Source organism: Nicotiana tabacum, chromosome 18, assembly GCF_000715075.1.
Source record: "Nicotiana tabacum cultivar K326 chromosome 18, ASM71507v2, whole genome shotgun sequence".
NCBI lineage: Eukaryota > Viridiplantae > Streptophyta > Magnoliopsida > Solanales > Solanaceae > Nicotiana > Nicotiana tabacum.
The window spans coordinates 126,703,823-126,721,521 of record NC_134097.1 but is presented as its reverse complement, the minus strand read 5'-3'; the positions used below and the strand labels follow the sequence as shown (position 1 = coordinate 126,721,521).

General features: G+C 40.2%; 1 long non-coding RNA gene across 1 annotated transcript; it reads left to right on the top strand.

Annotated features, from left to right (window-relative positions):
- Positions 1–12,177: 12,177 nt before the first annotated feature.
- LOC142172975 (uncharacterized) lies at positions 12,178–15,764 on the top strand. Its single transcript, XR_012702303.1, has 2 exons — positions 12,178–12,923; positions 15,493–15,764. It is a non-coding gene; the product is annotated as an uncharacterized LOC142172975 (long non-coding RNA).
- Positions 15,765–17,699: the final 1,935 nt, after the last annotated feature.

Genomic DNA, 17,699 nt, shown 5'->3' with positions numbered 1-17,699 from the left:
TTTAATAATCTAATTCCCTTACTTAACAAGGTTTAGCAAGCATGCCTATAGGATCTCAAACACTTCGTTTTGAGTTATTACTGTCTCATCACCTTCTGAACTCAGTAGATATCATGTCTATAGGACCCCGTCTAAACACTTAGGCAAGCCTTGGAGTGATAACTATAAACTGCATATGCTTCTATTAATCAACCAGCAGGCAGGCCTGATTAGGAATTCTTATCTGAGTTATGTAATAAACTAATCTGCCTCAATAATTAACTTCCCTCGTCTTTATATACTTTAATCAGACCCAAAAAGTATGTGCAAGTCATACTAGTTATGTGCTTTTGTTTGAGGAGGTATACTTGAGCCTTATGTGTTATGTGCTTCCCCTTTAATGTGCAGTCTTCTATATGTTTTGTACGCCACCTTAGGTTTTTATCTTTGAAATCTCAAGTCAGCCTAATATCCCTCCCTTTTAGGATTAGTAGTCTTAAGTGCCTCCGGGACTGATCGGAATGGGACGGGTAATAACATGCAATAAGTAATCGAGACCAATCCGCGCTTAATACCTTAGTGGGGGTGGGGAGGGTAGATATGGATATGATGACCACACGATAATGTCACGTGTAGCCCCTCATTGAGGAGTGATTACCGGACATTGTGTGGGGTGATCCATATTAAATATAAACCTAGGACCCCTTTCCTTTATTTGCAAATTCTTTTTTTTTCAAAATGCTTCTTTCAAATGTTCTTTCTTTTATGTGTTTAAATCCCTTAATATTTAAGCCCATACCCGTCTATTCGCTAAATTCACAATAACTGTCTGGCCGGGAACCACACTAGTGGATCTTGAGGGGTGCCTAACACCTTCCCCTTGGGATAATTTCAAGCCCTTACCCAATCTCTGGTTATTCAAACAAACTCAGAGTTGAATCTCTATTGATGTCCTAATACACCTTAATCATTAGGTGGCGACTCTTCAAATGCAAACCCAACTCCCAAAAGGAACGAGTTGTCCCTCCAAATGTCATAAACTCGATTTCGCGAGGAAAAGGGGGCGCGACAGCATGGCGACTCTGTTAGGGATATTTAGACTTTTACCATTTCAGACTATTATTGTGGTATTTATACCTCTTTATGTGCAATTACTTGTTTGTTTCTTTTAAGCATTCAATTCCCTTTACAACTGCAAAACTGGCTTGTCTTCTTTGATTCTTTCCTTACTACTGCTTTAAATTATGAAACTGCTGTATTTACTGCTTTCTTAACGTGAAAATACATGCCAACATGATTTTAATTATTCAATAATCATGCTCAACATCATACTACACTCGTGCCAAATGAATACCATAACAATGCTTATAATGAGTGGTTGCGCTCTTCCTATATTATTACCCACTAAATCCGAAAAAGGCATATTTGTGGTAAAACCAATCGATCAACGGTGTAGTCGACGGTTCTATGCCTTTCCCCCTTGAGTTGTCTGCTCACGGGTACCAGTCTAAAACCCCATAGAAACCTTACTCTGTTCAAGTTGTGCATGCATCATGGTCAAACCTAGTCGGGTCAGTTATGTTGTCCATATAATGATCCTTTAAGATAGCCTTGTCCAAAGTCCACTGGGTTTCCCTAAAATCCAAACGAAAACCATCACGTTCTGTGCATTTATTTGGAGAACTAAATGCTTTATGCTAATTGTTGATGTTAAATAGTCGAGTCTGGTGGGGGTAAGGGCCTAACCTTGTTTGTCTTGCAGAAAATGAAGAACAAGGTCCCCAATTTCGGTATGGTTAGCATGCCCCCACTCTTGCTAGACTGGCGGAGGAGTCTTTCATCAGATGACCAAATCAATGAGTGGAAAGAGAGGGCCGCCAGAGCTAGTGAAAAGTTGGAATATCTGGAATATAGTCCGTTGGAATTAGAAGAAAAAATGAGTAAGAGAGTCACTGACTGCCAGAACGCTAAGGGAAACGAAGGAGAATACCTAGCCAAGGCATTTTTATTGGTGAGCCTACGCGAACTGGAGGATTTGATTAACGAGAGCATTCAACCTGAGGAAAGTCCTTCTGGGACCAAGTAGATAGGAGTTTTTCTTTTCGCTTTATAAAATGTAATAAGGCCAATGGCTATTATTGACTTTTATTTCCTGTTATTTAGTGTCGATTTGGGGTTCGTCTACGTTTTATCAATAAAATGAGGCATTTAGCATTCTAAGTTCTCCAAATCAATTTGTCGCTAGGCTCACCTCGGGCACAAAAAGGTCCCCAAATTGGGACACGATTTACATTCTTGCACTATGTGTTTAAATATTTCAACCCTTATTATAATCCTCACTAACTTGGTTACCTTTCGTTTTTATTATTCCCCTCCTAGAAGGTTAGTTCGTACACTCTGGCAACATCATCTTATTCCACGAGATCCAGGGGCCCTCCACCCACTCCTCCTCTTAGTCCTGTCAAAAACAAGAACAAAGGGAAGATGGAAGATTTGAACAATGCTAGAAAGGAAAACTCAACTGAACGGATAGAGGTCACTCATGGTCCTGGTACTCTGGTCCCTAAGGAAAATGCATCCCAACTTGAACAAAAACTACTGAAATTTCAAGAAGAACTTGACCAGGTGTGGAATCTGGCAAATTTGTCATTTTCCCTCACCACTCCATATATCAATTTCCCAAACGCTCAGAACCCTACACTTCCATAGAACATCCCAACGCAACAAAACCATCCCGCTACTCACCACCACTGCAACACCTGCCATACCTCAAACAATACCCCGTTGCTCATCCCAGAACCCCAAAACTCCACAAATGACCACTTCCACACCCACCATAACACCCTCATCTATGTGTAGACTATGCCACATTCCACCCAAGCCATCTCAAACACACCTGAGTCTGATGATAAAGACTCGTTCATCAGGAACCTGGCTGAGGAACTTAAGAAATTGACTAGCCGAATTCAAGGCGTTGAAAGAAGCAAGGGGATTGAGGGGCTGAACTATGAAGATCTTTCATACAGCCCAATGTCGAACTACCCGAGGGGTACAAACCTCCGAAGTTCGAAATATTTGATGGTACAGGGGATCCAATGGTCCATTTGAGAACGTACTTTGACAAGCTGATTGGAGTAAGGAAAGATGAGAGACTCCGCATGAAACTTTTCATGAGGAGCCTGAAAGGAGATGCTTTGTCCTGGTATATTAGCCAAGATCCAAAGAAATGGTCGAGCTGGGTAGGCATGGCGTCTAACTTTATGGACAGGTTCAGGTTCAACACGGAGAATGCACCGGATGTGTTCTACATTCAGAATCTAAAGAAGAAACCCACAGAAACATTTCGCGAGTATGTTACTCGCTGGAGGTCCGAAGCTGCTAAGGTCAGACCTGCCTTAGAGAAGGAACAGATGAACAAATTCTTTGTTCGGGCTCAAGACTCGCAGTATTATGAACGACTAATGTTGATTGAGAGCCATAAATTTTCTAACATTATCAAGCTGGGTGAAAGGATCGAAAAGGGCATCAAAAGCGGTATAGTTACGAACTTTGAGGCATTGCAAGCTACAAATAAGGCTTTGCAGTCTGGTGGCATGTCCAAGAAAAAGGACGTAGGGGCCGTAATGGTTGCACAAAGAACCAAATCTCCCATTAAATACCAAATTTACCCAACACCTCCACTCACATATCAACCAACTCCGAACTACCAAGCACTCTTACTCTCCTACCAAACTCCACCACCTACTTATCAATCACCTCCACCTACCACATATTAGCCTACTTCACCCAGATATTCCCAACCCGCACATATTTACCAAGCCTACAATCCTCAACCATCCCACTATCAATCACCTCCTACACGCCAAAACTTCCCTAGACCTCGACCAAATTTCGATCGTAGACCTCTTAAACAATACACAGCCATTGTTGAACCTATTGACCAGTTGTACGAAAGACTCAAAGCTGCTGGTTATGTCACCCACATCCCTACTGCAACCCCTGAGAACCTTTTTCAGTGGGTTAACCCAAACAAATCATGTGCATACTATTCCGGCATGAAGGGACATACTATTGATAAATGTCTTTCTTTGAAGGACAAGATCCAGACTGTAATTGACAACAAAATTATTGTGGCAAAGGAACCCGCTCTGTATGTTCGCAATAACCCGTTGCCAGATCACAAGGGTGGAGGTGTTCACATGATTGAAGTAGAGGATGATTGGGATCCCGAGGGATCGATCGGTTTGATCACAGAAGGTGATGACCCAAAGAAGCCAATAGTTACTCTTAATCCGATCGTGGTCCAGATTCAGCCCTCTGGGGACGCCGAGGTAAATATGTCCATGCGACTTGAGTTTGAAACAACATCACCACCACCAATTGAGGTCGAATTCATGTCTCTAGCAAATGCACCCACACCATTTGAAGTTGCGGTTTTACCACCCAAGGCACATGCTCCGTTCGGAGTAAAGATATCCACGCCGACCCAGTGGCGATGACGACCATGATGCCATTCCATACAAAGGCTATACCATGGGACTATACAACCGAGGCAAGGAGGAAAGGCAAGGTTAGGTTTGAGGAAACTGTCGCCGCATAGGGTATGCTGAGAACTGGTAGGGTCTATACCCCGGAACACCTAGCTGAGTCAAGCAAGCAGGCCTCCAATCGGTCACCCATTATTGAGATAGGTCTAGACAATCTTTGGAGAAAGATACAGGCCAAGGAATACTCGGTCATCAACCAATTGAACAAAACACCATCGCAAATCTCCATACTTGCTTTGCTACAAAATTCTGAGGCACACAAGAATGCCCTGATAAGGGTGCTGAGTGAAGCATACGTGCCAAGCAATATCACTTGTGGTGGAATGGCTAACATGGTAGGACAGGTATTGGAAAGTCATAAAATTACTTTTCATGAAGATGAGTTGCCACCTAAAAGGTTGGGTCACAACAAAGCACTGCACATCACCGTGCAATCCGAAGACTATTTCATTACCAGGATTCTGATCAACGGGGGTTCCAGTCTCAACATTTGTCCACTAGTAACACTCAAGAAGTTGGGAAAAGGACTGCATGAGATAAAGGATGGAGCCATCAACGTGAAAGCCTTCGACGGTTCCCAAAGGTCCACCATTAGAAGATTAGTCTGTGTTTGCAAATGGGGTCAACTTGGTTTGATGTTGATTTCCAAGTGATAGATGTGCCAACATCTTACAATCTGCTGTTGGGACGGCCATGGATTCATGCTGCCAGAGCCGTAGCATCAACACTACATCAGGTAGTAAAGTTCGAGTGGAACCACCAGGAAGTGATCATTCACGGTGACGGTAGCAACCCCATATACAGTCGCCAGACCATTCCATCAATCGAGGGGAGAAAGAAGCTAGGAGGAGAGACTTACCGTCACAACGAACATGTAAATGCTGTTGACAAAAACAAATAGTGGGATAACAAGATCGAGAGCATACTGAATTAGAGTGGGTAAGAACCTGGCAAAGGGCTCGGCAAGAACCTCCAAGGAATCACTAAGCCCATAAAACTCAAGAAACATGGCACCACTTTCGGTCTAGGATATGATTACACCTGGGAAGAATTCAACAACTGGTCGCCACCATGGCGCGGTCCTTACTATCCGTTGGAGCAGCCAATACCACACTTGGAGCAAACTTTCCAACCGGCCGATATTATCTATGGGTCAGAAGAAGAGGAAGCACTGGCAGTGGTGAAGAATTTGTTCCTAGAAGACAATGATATGGATTGTTGTGTTGTTCTCGAGGAGGAGGGGGAGGAAGGCCCTTCCATACATGCCGTAAGAAGAGGGGCCCGCCTCAATAACTGGACCATCAGGACAACAACAGCCCGACGAGCCTCGGGGTAACAAGGCTAAAACAAGCATTGTTTTATTTACTGAAAGATTTTTTCTCGCATGTTTTCAATTTCTGCAATAAGATCCCCAATGTTCAAAACAATTATGCAATTTATCAATGTATTTTGATTTTTCTTACGAATCAACACTCATTATTATTTTTTCTCTCATTACTTTACTTACACATCATTACTATTACTTATTTTGATGAACCGATGACTATGACATGCAACGAGACAACGCAATAAACATACATTGATTCAGAGGAAGACAACATACCAGAAGAGATTGTTAAAGAAGTTGAGAATTTTGAGAACAGACCTAAGTCCAACCTAGATGAGACAGAAGTTGTTAAACCTGGGAGATGCAGAAAATGTCAAAGAAACATGAATCAGCGTACACTTATCGCCATTAGAAAAGAAGGAATACACAGAATTTCTAAGGGAATATGAGGACATATTTGCCTGGTCGTATGATAACATGACTGGTATAAGTACATCTATTATGGCTCACAAATTGCCAACCGATCCAACATGTCCGCCGGTAAAGCGAAAGCTCAGAAAGTTCAAACCTGATATGAGTTTGAAAATTAAGGAAGAAGTCACCAAGCAGGTCAAAGCTAAGGTTCTCAGGGTAGTAGAATACCCGACATGGTTAGCCAACATCGTGCCAGTACCAAAGAAGGACGGAAAGGTTAGAGTCTATGTCGACTACCGGGATCTCAACCTGGCCAATCCGAAAGACGACTTCCCTTTACCAAATATACACAACTGATCGACAATGCGCCAAGCACGAAATATAGTCGTTCGTAGATTGCTTCGTTGGTTATCGTCAAATCTGGATGGATGAAGAAGATGCTGAGAAAACGACTTTCATTACGCAATGAGGAATGTACTATTACAAGATGACGCTGTTCGGCCTGAAAAATGCAGGGGCCACCTACATGAGGGCCATGACCACCATTTTCCACGATATGATACACAAGGAAATTGAGGTATATGTAAATGATGTCATCATCATGACCAAGAGAGCCACCGATCACATGGAAGATTTGAGGAAGTTTTTCAATAGATTGCGAAGGTACAATCTGAAACTGAATCTCGCGAAATGTGCATTTGGGGTTCCTGCCAGAAAACTACTTGGGTTTATTGTGAGTCGCCGAGGAATAGAGCTGGATACATCAAAAGTCAAAGCTATTCAAGAATTGCCACCGCCAAAGAACAAGAAGGATGTAATGAGTTTCTTAGGGAAACTTAATTACATCAGCCGATTCATAGCATAATCCACAGTTATCTGTGAGCCAATCTTTAAGATGTTGAAGAAGGACGCCACTACCAAATAGACTGATGACTGCCAAAAAGCTTTCGACAGAATCAAGGAATACCTGTCGATACCACAAGTCTTGGTCCCGCCTGAGCCAAGTAGACCTCTATTACTCTACCTCGCAGTATTGGATGGAGCGTTCGGTTGTGTTCTAGGGCATCATGATGAAACAGGGAGGAAGGAGCGGGCCATTTATTACCTCAGTAAGAAGTTCACCCTGTACGAGGCCCAGTATTCTCTGTTGGAGCGCACCTGTTGTTCTTTGATCTGGGTAGCTCAGAAGTTGAGGCATTACTTTTGTGCCTATACAAAATATCTCATATCAAGGATGGATCCTTTGAAGTACATCTTTCAGAAGCCCATGCCCACTAGCAAGCTAGCCAAGTGGCAAATCCTGTTGAGTGAATTTGACATTGTCTACGTGACTCAGAAGGCAATCAAGGGACGAGCACTGGCAGACCACCTTGCCGAGAATCCCGTGGATGGAGAATACGAACCCCTAAAAACATATATTCCTGATGAAGAGGTATCGTTCATAGGAGAGGACATTGCAGAATCCTATAGTGGTTGGAGATTGTTTTTCAATGGAGTAGCAAATTTCAAAGGAGTTGGCATAGGAGCAGTCCTGATATCAGAAACCGTTCAGCATTATCCAGTGTCTGCCAAACTTAGGTTCCCGTGCACCAGCAATATAGCCGAGTATGAAGCTTGCATCCTAGGGCTGAAAATGGCCATTGACATGAACATTCAAGAATTGCTAGTGATTGGAGATTCGGACCTACTCATACATCAGGTGCGTGAAGAATGGGCAACCAAGAACTCCAAGATACTCCCGTATTTGCATCACGTGCAGGAATTAAGAAAGAGGTTCACGAAGACGGAATTCCAACATGTTCCTAGAGTCCAGAATGAGTTTGTCGATGCATTGGCCACCCTGTCATCTATTATACAACATGTAGACAAAAATTTCATTGATCCCATTCCAGTAGAGATCTATGATCAGCCAGCTTATTGTGCCCATGTTGAAGAAGAAACACATGGAAAGCCTTGGTTTCATGATATCAAGGAATATTTGGCAAAAGGAGAGTACCTAGAGCTTGCAAATCCTACTCAGAAATGCACGCTTCGGATATTTTCCAACAACTTCTTTCACAGCGGAGGAATCATGTATAGGAGGACTCCTGATTTGGGATTACTAAGGCGTGTCGACGCAGAGGAAGCATCCAAACTACTAGAGGAAATTCACACTGGGACTTGCGGTCCACATATGAACGATTTTATCTTAGCAAAGAAGATACTCCGGGCTGGTTACTTTTGGATGACTATGGATATAGACTGCATCCAGTATGTCCGAAAATGCCACCGCTACCAGATACATGCAAATATGATAAAGGTGCCTCCAAATGAGCTTAATGCAACAATCTCACCATGGCCGTTCGCCGCCTGGGGAATGGATGTTATTGGACCAATCGAGCATGCCGCCTCCAACAGGCACAGGTTTATCCTAGTAGCAATCGACTATTTTACCAAATAGGTCGAAGCAGCATCTTATAGAGCAGTGACTAAGAAAGTCATGGCAGACTTTGTTCGCGACCGCATCGTTTGTTGATTCGGGATTCCAGAATCAATCATTACTGATAATGGCTCCAACCTCAACAGTGACTTGATGAAAGCCATGTGTGAAACTTTCAAGATCAGACACAAGAATTCCACAGCCTATCGGCCTCAAATGAATGGAGCTGTAGAGGCCGCCAACAAGAATATCAAGAAGATATTGAGGAAAATGATAGAGAAGCATAAACAGTGGCACGAGAAGTTCTCATTTGGTTTATTGGGGTATCGCACCACAGTCCGCACATCAACCGGGGCAACCTCCTATATGCTGGTTTATGTACAGAGGCTGTCATTCCTGCTGAGGTAGAAATTCCTTTCCTAAAGATCATACAGGAAGCTGAGCTCGACGACGCAGAATGGGTGTAAAGTCGTTATGAGAAACTAGCCCTTATAGATGGAAGGAGAATGAATGCAGTTTTCCATGGTCAGCTTTATTAGAACAGAATGTCCAGAGCCTTCAACAAAAGAGTCAAGCCGAGACAATTCACACCGGGACAATTGGTGTTAAAGAAAATTTTCCCGCATTAAGGTGAAGCCAAAGGGAAGTTCTCTCCCACCTGGCATGGTCCATACATGGTTCACTGGGTTCTGACAGGAGGAACCCTCATACTTGCAGAAGTGGACGAAGAAGTCTGGTCAAAACCAATTAATTCAGATGCAGTCAAGCGTTACTACGTGTAATTTTCATGCTTTCCTTATATGATGTATTTGAACTAAGCCTGATTCGATTCCCGTTTAAGAGGGGATACATAGGCAGCCTATGGGTTCGGTCACAATTCAATAAAATTTTCATTCCCCTCGCAATTGGAAACTGGGGCAGAATTTTGAGAAGGACCCTCAAAATTCCAAAGTAATTTTAGCCTGTCGTCGCAAACAATAGTCGGAAACCTCAACCCGTTAAACTAGGGTAGAATTTTGAGGAGGACCCTCAAAATTCCGTAGCAAGAGAGGTTGCAATTTCCTGAACCACGTCACAGTCGTCGGTTCATCTAAAAGTTGTTCGTAATTACATACTTATGTCATATTTTACGAAATCATGCATGTTTATTACTGAAATTGCTTTGTTTAGCAACACTACCCCATTGATACATATAGTATCACCAGATCAAAGCTGAACAAGTCAAGCAGAACCAGCGGGGATACGAACTAACCTCTCCCCCCTCTACAAAACTCATGATTTTTCTTTGGATGCAGGCACTTGGATTACGAAAGCATCAGACATACTATACATTCACGAGACAAACATTGTTCAGGAATACAACTCTCAGAACTGTCGCACTTACCAACATTTGCTATCCACGCACACCAGTGACATTCTGCGTGTCACAATGTCCCCAGCTGGCATAATACCACAATCTGCTATCAGCTAAGAAAACTCTATTACCATTTACCCTTTTTTCTTGCATAAGGCTATCATTCTGCCTTCCGAGACTAATCGTTGTCTCTATCTGCATTTTCTGCATCGCATAAGGCTATCATTCTGCCTTCCGAGACTAAACGTTGTCTCCATCTGCATTTCTGAATTGCATAAGGCTACCATTCTGCCTTCCGAGGTTAAGCTTTACCTCCCCCTACATTTGCATGGCTGAAAGATCGCCTCCCCCTACATTTGCATGGATGAAAGATCGCCACCACTACACTTGCATGGCTAAAAGATCGCCACCTTATCTACATTTGTATGGCTAAAAGATTGCCACTCCTACATTTGCATGGCTGAAAGATCGCCACCCCTACATTTGAATGGCTGGAAGATCGCCACCTTATCTACATTTGCATGGCTGAAAGATCACCACCTTATCTACATTTGCATGGCTGGAAGATCGCCACCTACTGCATTGCATGTCTGAAAGATCGCCAAATACTGCATCATGGGCTGAAAGATCGCCACCTACTGTATCTCATGGACTGAAAGATCGCCAAATTATCCAAAGGCGTCATCGTTCGGAGTCACCATTTTCATAGCCGAGAACACCATGTCATGACCTGAGGACCCCCCCTTTTAATCTTTTGCATACATTATTCAAAGGCATCATGGTTCGGAGGCATCATCCTCATAGCCCGAGAGCATCATTTCATGGCCTGCGAATCCTTTATTATACGCTTTATGGCCCAGGACGTCATGGTCTAAGAACATCATTCTAACCGTCCAAAGACAGTCTTCATGGTCCAAGGGGAAACTGCATCATGTTTAAATTTACGCACAATATAGGCTTGTATTGCTTATTTACAGGTAAACCGGCGAGCAACGGCCTTCTCGGCAGGATCTATACCGCTCCAGTTCCCGCAGCCATGTCAAACTTTAACCATCCCCATCCTGAATATTGCGTCCGTTCTTGAAAAGTCTCCATCGGCATACTCCGCCGATGGATCCTAAACTACATATAGCCTGATTCCTATAAAACCAGGGATATGTAGGCAGCTCAGAAGCCAAGGCATGGCCTAAGCCTCCTCGAACCATTTTGTTCGGTCAAAATTGGCCATCATATCTTTACCCGACAGCTCTTTCATCTTTCCCGGGTAAAGAGGGGCAGCTGTTGATACCCAATTTTTTCCTGTATATATTTTTAGTAGGCCAAACACTTTCAAAATAGTATATGTAAACATATATAAGTATGCTCAAAATGTTTTATTATTTTTTTCCTTAATTTTTAAAAGATTTTTAATCAATTTATTGCCCATTTTATCCAAAAAAACCCATAATTATTCCTAAATTAACATTTTAGTGATTCACTTATTGGATTCTCATATTTATGCTAAAATATAGCTAATATAAGTTTTTGCATATTTTTACAAATCTATTTATTATTTTTAAAGCTAAATTGCATATAATTGCAATATTAGCCTCTTTTAGATTTAATTACGTTTATATCTAAAAAAATTAAGTCTGGTATTTTTAATTTGATAATTATGTACTATTAATCATTTTAGTACCTTTAATTTATTTCCAAAAATTATTTTACTATTTTTTATAAATCAAATAGGGAAAAGTGACTATTTAAATGTTAGCCCCATTTTATTTCAATTTTAGCCTAATTTTGCACCCCAATTAAACCTAATCTGAGGCCCCATTAACCTGACCCAATCCCCGTTGTAGACATGTGATTTTTGACCCTCCCCAAGATTTTTCATACTTTAGCGCGTAAATATTTTATTTAGGCACAATATAGATATTTTAAGTAATTTTGACTCTTTTACTTTATTTTATTACAAGAAAATAAAAAATCACAAAAATAGGTTCATTAATGTTTTGTAGTCATTTTTAATCTAAAAAAAATATACAAAAATAGTATCGTATTTTTATTTTAATATGATATTTAAAAATACCAAAAATAGATTTGTTTTAATGGTTAATTTTATTTTAATAATTATTTGAATAGTAGGACTAATTAATAAATGGGACCGTATTTTTAATCTCGTTTGCTGGGAAAGAATAGAACTTGGGCTCGAGCAACTCATTTTAGGCCTAATTTTGGACCTAGCCCACAATTGCCAAGCCCATAATTCCTAGGCCCATATCCCTTAACCTAAAAACCCTACCAAAAACCTATAATATAAAAAAGAAGTAAAGCCTAAGACTAAAAAGACGAAGAAAACAATGCTGAAAGAGGGTGGAAAACAAAAAAGGGACGAAAAGCTGAAAAGCAAAATTAGCGCAACCTTTCACAAGGGACCCCCCTATCCATCGTCTTCTCCAAACGACCAAAGCCCCACGTCGAAGAACCCATCATTGCTGCTTCCTCTTCCCCGATTGAAAAAACAAAAAAATCAACCCACGACCCTTCCCCGTTTTGCTACCGAGAAACAGTAGGACGCACATACAGACGGAACCAAATCTGACCGGAAATGTGTGTTTCCGACAACTTGCCATAGAATCCGGTGAACCGGGATCGAACCCAGCGATAAACCTAGATCCAAAACACCCTGAAATTAACCCAAATCAGTGCGAAAGTCAGCTCAAAATCGCTACCCAAATCCATGTCGAGTGAATTTGTTCAGGTTATCGTGTCCGGTCCGTCGAGGTGTTCGTTGATTCGCTCCGAGATTCCGTCTGTTTTGAGTTTCTGTCGAGGTTGCGGTGTCGATTTTTGTTTGTGTAATCACTGGACACTCTGAGATATTGAAAATTTATCCTTCAGGTGCAATTCTTCCTTCCTCTTATATTTCTCTAATGGTGTGGTTGAAATATGATAAGAATTATAGGGGATTCCCATCTATAGTGATCGGAATTTGATCTAATTTTAATAGAGTTTGGGTTTGGAGTTAGCTGCTAGTTGCGCTCAAAAGAGATATTTTTCGATCTGTTCTTGTTATTCGAGGTTCTCTCTTGCTGTTTGATGTGTTTGAATGTGAGTAATTGAAAAATATGAAACGTTTAGGCGAATATCTTCATTTTGGGTTCGACAGAGTTGCCTTCGATTCATTGAAACTTTATTTCATCTGTCTTGGTTAGTTTCTAATATCAGATTTGGAGTAAAGTGAATTTATCAGTTGAAAATTGAAAGCGTCCAATATTTAATGACGGAGTAATAAATTATTGAGTTACAGCATTTAGCCTTTACTATAGCACTAATTTTACGAGCATGTGTATTTGCAAGACTTGTCTGGAAAAGCATTTAAGGTATATATATACTGCACATTGGAAATATGAATTTGTACGGAGTTGGTTGGATTCACTGTATGCATTATTTGGTAGGAAAAATGTTATATCTTTGTAAGATTGTGATGAATATTTGATTGGGTCCTACTTGGATTATAATGTTTGTAAGCATCTGGCATTTTATTAATCGAATTGAACGCAACTTGACTACTGTGGTTATTCGTGCAATCAAATTGAGGAAATCAATAGCGTAACATTACATTACTTACAAAATTTATGGCCCTCACGAGCTAGCTTAGAAATCTCTTGATTAGAATAAATCGAGGTGCGCCGTGCCAAACAAAAATGACAATTGCACGGCCCTCTCTTAGTTAATATGTGAATCCTTAGAATTCGAGGTGTGCCATTTAGTTGAATTTCCATGGGCCTCGCAAAGTTGAAAGTACTTAGTTTCTTTAGGCACGCTATTTTAAAATTACCTTTCTAAACTCGGGTGTGCATTTTATGTGACCCAAATCAAATCCCAAAATGTTGAATAAAATATGTTTAGGATTGCGGGTGCATTTCATGTGGCGCGATCCAAAGACATGTTTTAAAAGACGTTCAATCTTCTTTAAAAATTAAATAAAAGCGGTTAAAAACTTAAATTTGCACATAGGTTCAAAATGTTCTAAAATCAGATAATTAAGCCAATTATAACAGTTGAGAAACCATGATAGAACTACGGAACTCGGGAATTCCTAATTATTTCTCCCGGATTAACAGAATTCCTTACTCGAATTTCTGGTTCGCGGACTGTTAAACAGAGTCATATTTTCCTCGATTCGGGATTCAACCGGTGACTTGGAATACCATAAATTATTCCAAGTGGCGACTATGAATATTTAATAAATAAATCCCGTTTCGATTGTCTTTTAATTGGAAAAACTCCCTTATATTTATACCCTTTACGGGGTATAAGAAAAAAGAGGTGTGACAGCTCTGGCGACTCTGCTGGGGATCGAACCCAGAATCTCTGGTTCAGGGTTCAAGAATTCGAGCTTAGAATAATTGTTATAGTTGGCTTTATCCATTGTCTGATTTTGTTACATGATTTGGGCCTAATGTGCTAATTGATTGCTTTTACCGCTTTGATATTTCGTGAAATGTATATAAATTTTTGCGAAATCCCTCCTCTCACTAAGTCTTCTAAATCATGACGAAGTGTGCACTTCGTGTGACTTCTTTCCTTTTAGAGTCATTTTTCAATTTTAGAACGAGGTTCGAACAAGTTGCAAAGCCGGTGAAGCTTCTGTATTCCCGGTACGCTGCCCCCCTCGGCTCGAGCTGTCCGCTCGGGTAATCTAGGTCTAGAACAAATAAACCCAGGTTTTTCAAACTTAGAAAAATAAGACCTCATGTCGGATCCTTAGTAGGAACATTTGTTGCATCACGTTCATTTGACTTTGGGGACTCAACACAGGGGTTGAGTCCGTCTAGGACAGGTGTACCCAAAATAACAGACCATCATGATGCATCCTATGTGCTATATGTTGCATTTCTTCAAGGGTAAAAGGGTCATTTGGTGGACCAATGATAATTGAGGGCGAATGAAAAAAAAAAGAAAAAAAGAGGAAAAAGAGAGAGGTTGAAGTGTGAGGATGAAGCGAGTAAGGCCCAATTATATTTTTGTTACATTTTATTAAGCAAAAAAGAGCATGGAAACTTCAAAAAGATTTTGCACTTTTTATCATTTTTTTTCAAAAATCAAAAATCGAAAAAAGACAAGAAAGTCCAAAAAGATTTTATATGTTTCATCATTTTTCGAAAAAAAAAAAGAAAAAATGTGTCTTCTATATGTCAGTTGTTTTTTAATTCTCGCCCGTATCCAATCTGCCCGAACTATGCATCCCTGATTCTCGTCTTTCGGGGCGTGATACGTAGGCAACCCACATAGGGTCCGGTCTTCCTAGTGAGTTTAGGTTCTTGGCTTCGCGGGGTCTTAGCCAAATCTTGCACTTTTAGCCACATAGGTTAATTTTAGAAAAATAGTCACAACCATGTCTTGCATGTGTCTAGTAGGGAATGTTATTGTCTCACATAGTGTTGGTCTAAGTTTTCTTATACAGGTGTGGATTTACTTACTGGAGTTTGGGCATGACAGATACCCCAGGATCACTGCATTCAGAAGTTGCTCGAGGAGACATTTTATATTTTTGAGTCTTTTGTTCATGTTTTACTTTCTAGTCATGTACAGTAGTATTTAGTCATTTAGTTAATTTTTAAGTTTCTAATAGTCTAGTTATATTTGCCGAGTGTTTTGTTATTGTATTTGGAAATGTTTTACAAGTCAAAAATCCAAAAAAAAAAAGTCAAAAAAAAGGAGAGATGTTGCATTTTATATTTCCGTTATAAATTTTATTTAGATTACTAATTCTAGAAATGGGAAAAAGAAAAATTTTTGAGGTTGTTTTTCCTTTAGGCAATTAATATCTAGGACTTAAAATGAATTGTTTTTATGTTTCCTTTAGTATATTAGGACCAAAATTCAAAAGAAAAAAGAGAATTTTCTTTTAGTACTTCTTTAAGGTGTTAATTCCAAAATCCAAAAAGATTTTCTTTTGAGGTGTTTTTTGGGATATTAGTGAAAAATAAAAAAAAAATCTTTTTATTTTCATTAGAACTTTAGGATATTGTACATAAAAAAATACTTTATCTTTTGTTTATCATTAGAATTTCTTCTTTAGGCAATCAAAATTGAAATCCAAAAATATTTTGTTTTATCTTTTTCATTGCTTGTTTCGAAATCTTGCATCAGGATATCAAATGAAAATTCAAATATTTTTTTTTGTGGTTTATTCTTTAGATTTTCTTCCTAAAAAAGAAAAAGAGAATAAAAAAATTATAAAATAAAAATATTTTTCTCTTGTAGGATTTTTTTTCTTAATAGAGTATTTGTTTCAAAAGGAAAAAAGAAAAGAAAAACATGCCCGTTAAGCTTGAGTTTAGAATAGGTCATAGAACATTAAGTCTAGAAAACTAAAAAAAAAACGATTTACTTCTTTTATTTCTCTTTTCTCATCAGAGTAGTCACTAAGGTAAAAAGAAAATGAAAAAGAGAACGTCAGTTTGTTTGCTTTATTCTCGATCTTCCAGAACTACGCAAAGATCTGATTAATGCGGCGTCATGATACGTAGGCAACCTACATAGGGTTCGATCGAATCATTTTTTTATTATTATTAAAAGAAAAAGAGGAAAAAGAATAAAAAGGAAAAAGAGGGGGGGGAACCAAAAAAAAAAGAAGGTGAAATTGTGGGATGTGAGATATGAGAGAAAGAAAAGAGCGATGATGAAAAAAAAAAGAAATGAAGGAAAATGGGCAAGCCAGCGAGTGCTAGAAAAGCAAAAAAAAGAGAGGTTGAAATGAACAAATTGGGATGATGGCAACTGACCTTTGTATCCTCGAAGTCATTTTAGAACCGATAACTGTGGCTAGGTGCATTGCACATAAAGTGAGATTATCTTATGTTAAATGCCCTAAAGCTAACGTGATGGCTTATTTTTGTTATATTCATAGCAGAAGGGTAGTTGGTTTGTGGTTTTAAAGGGGTAACTCTTCTCTACAACATAAAGTCAAAGGCAATGGCAGACAACAACAGAATTGAGTTGGTTGATACCGGCGCTCGAAAGCAGTTGGTTGAATAGGACAATGGGTTGGTTGAAGAGGTAAAGATGTTAAAACAATACATGGCTGACATGTATCAGGCTTGGATGACTGGGAAGGCACCGCCTCCGCTACCACCTAACTTTCTAGATGCTGCCCTTACCCAAACTCCGGACACAATGCTAGATGATCCTCCATACTCTCCAGATCTACCCGCTTATCCCCAAGCTCATGATGCCCAATATTACCCCTTATAGGTTGCCCACAAGGTTCATTACTCACACAAACAGGTCCCAAGGGATGAGCCTCATGTTAAAAATGAAAGGTTCACAGGAAGAAAAGGGAAAGATGGGGCACCTAGGAGGCTCAAAGGCATAGAACAGTCCTTAAGGAACAAGCAAGGAATGGGAGACCAGGGAAGCATGGCTTACAAAGAACTGTCTGTGTCCCCTGACATTCGCCTGCCCGCGGGGTTTAAAGTGCCAAAATTTAACTTGTATGATGGGTGTGGGGATCCGGTAGCCCACCTGAAGGTTTATTGCAGTGAAATGAGAGGTGTTGGAGAGAAAAATGACTTGATGATGGCGTATTTCAGGGAGAGCCTGACTGGGGAAGCTTTGGACTGGCATGCTTGTCAAGACGTTGGTAAGTGGCCTACATTGGGTGACATG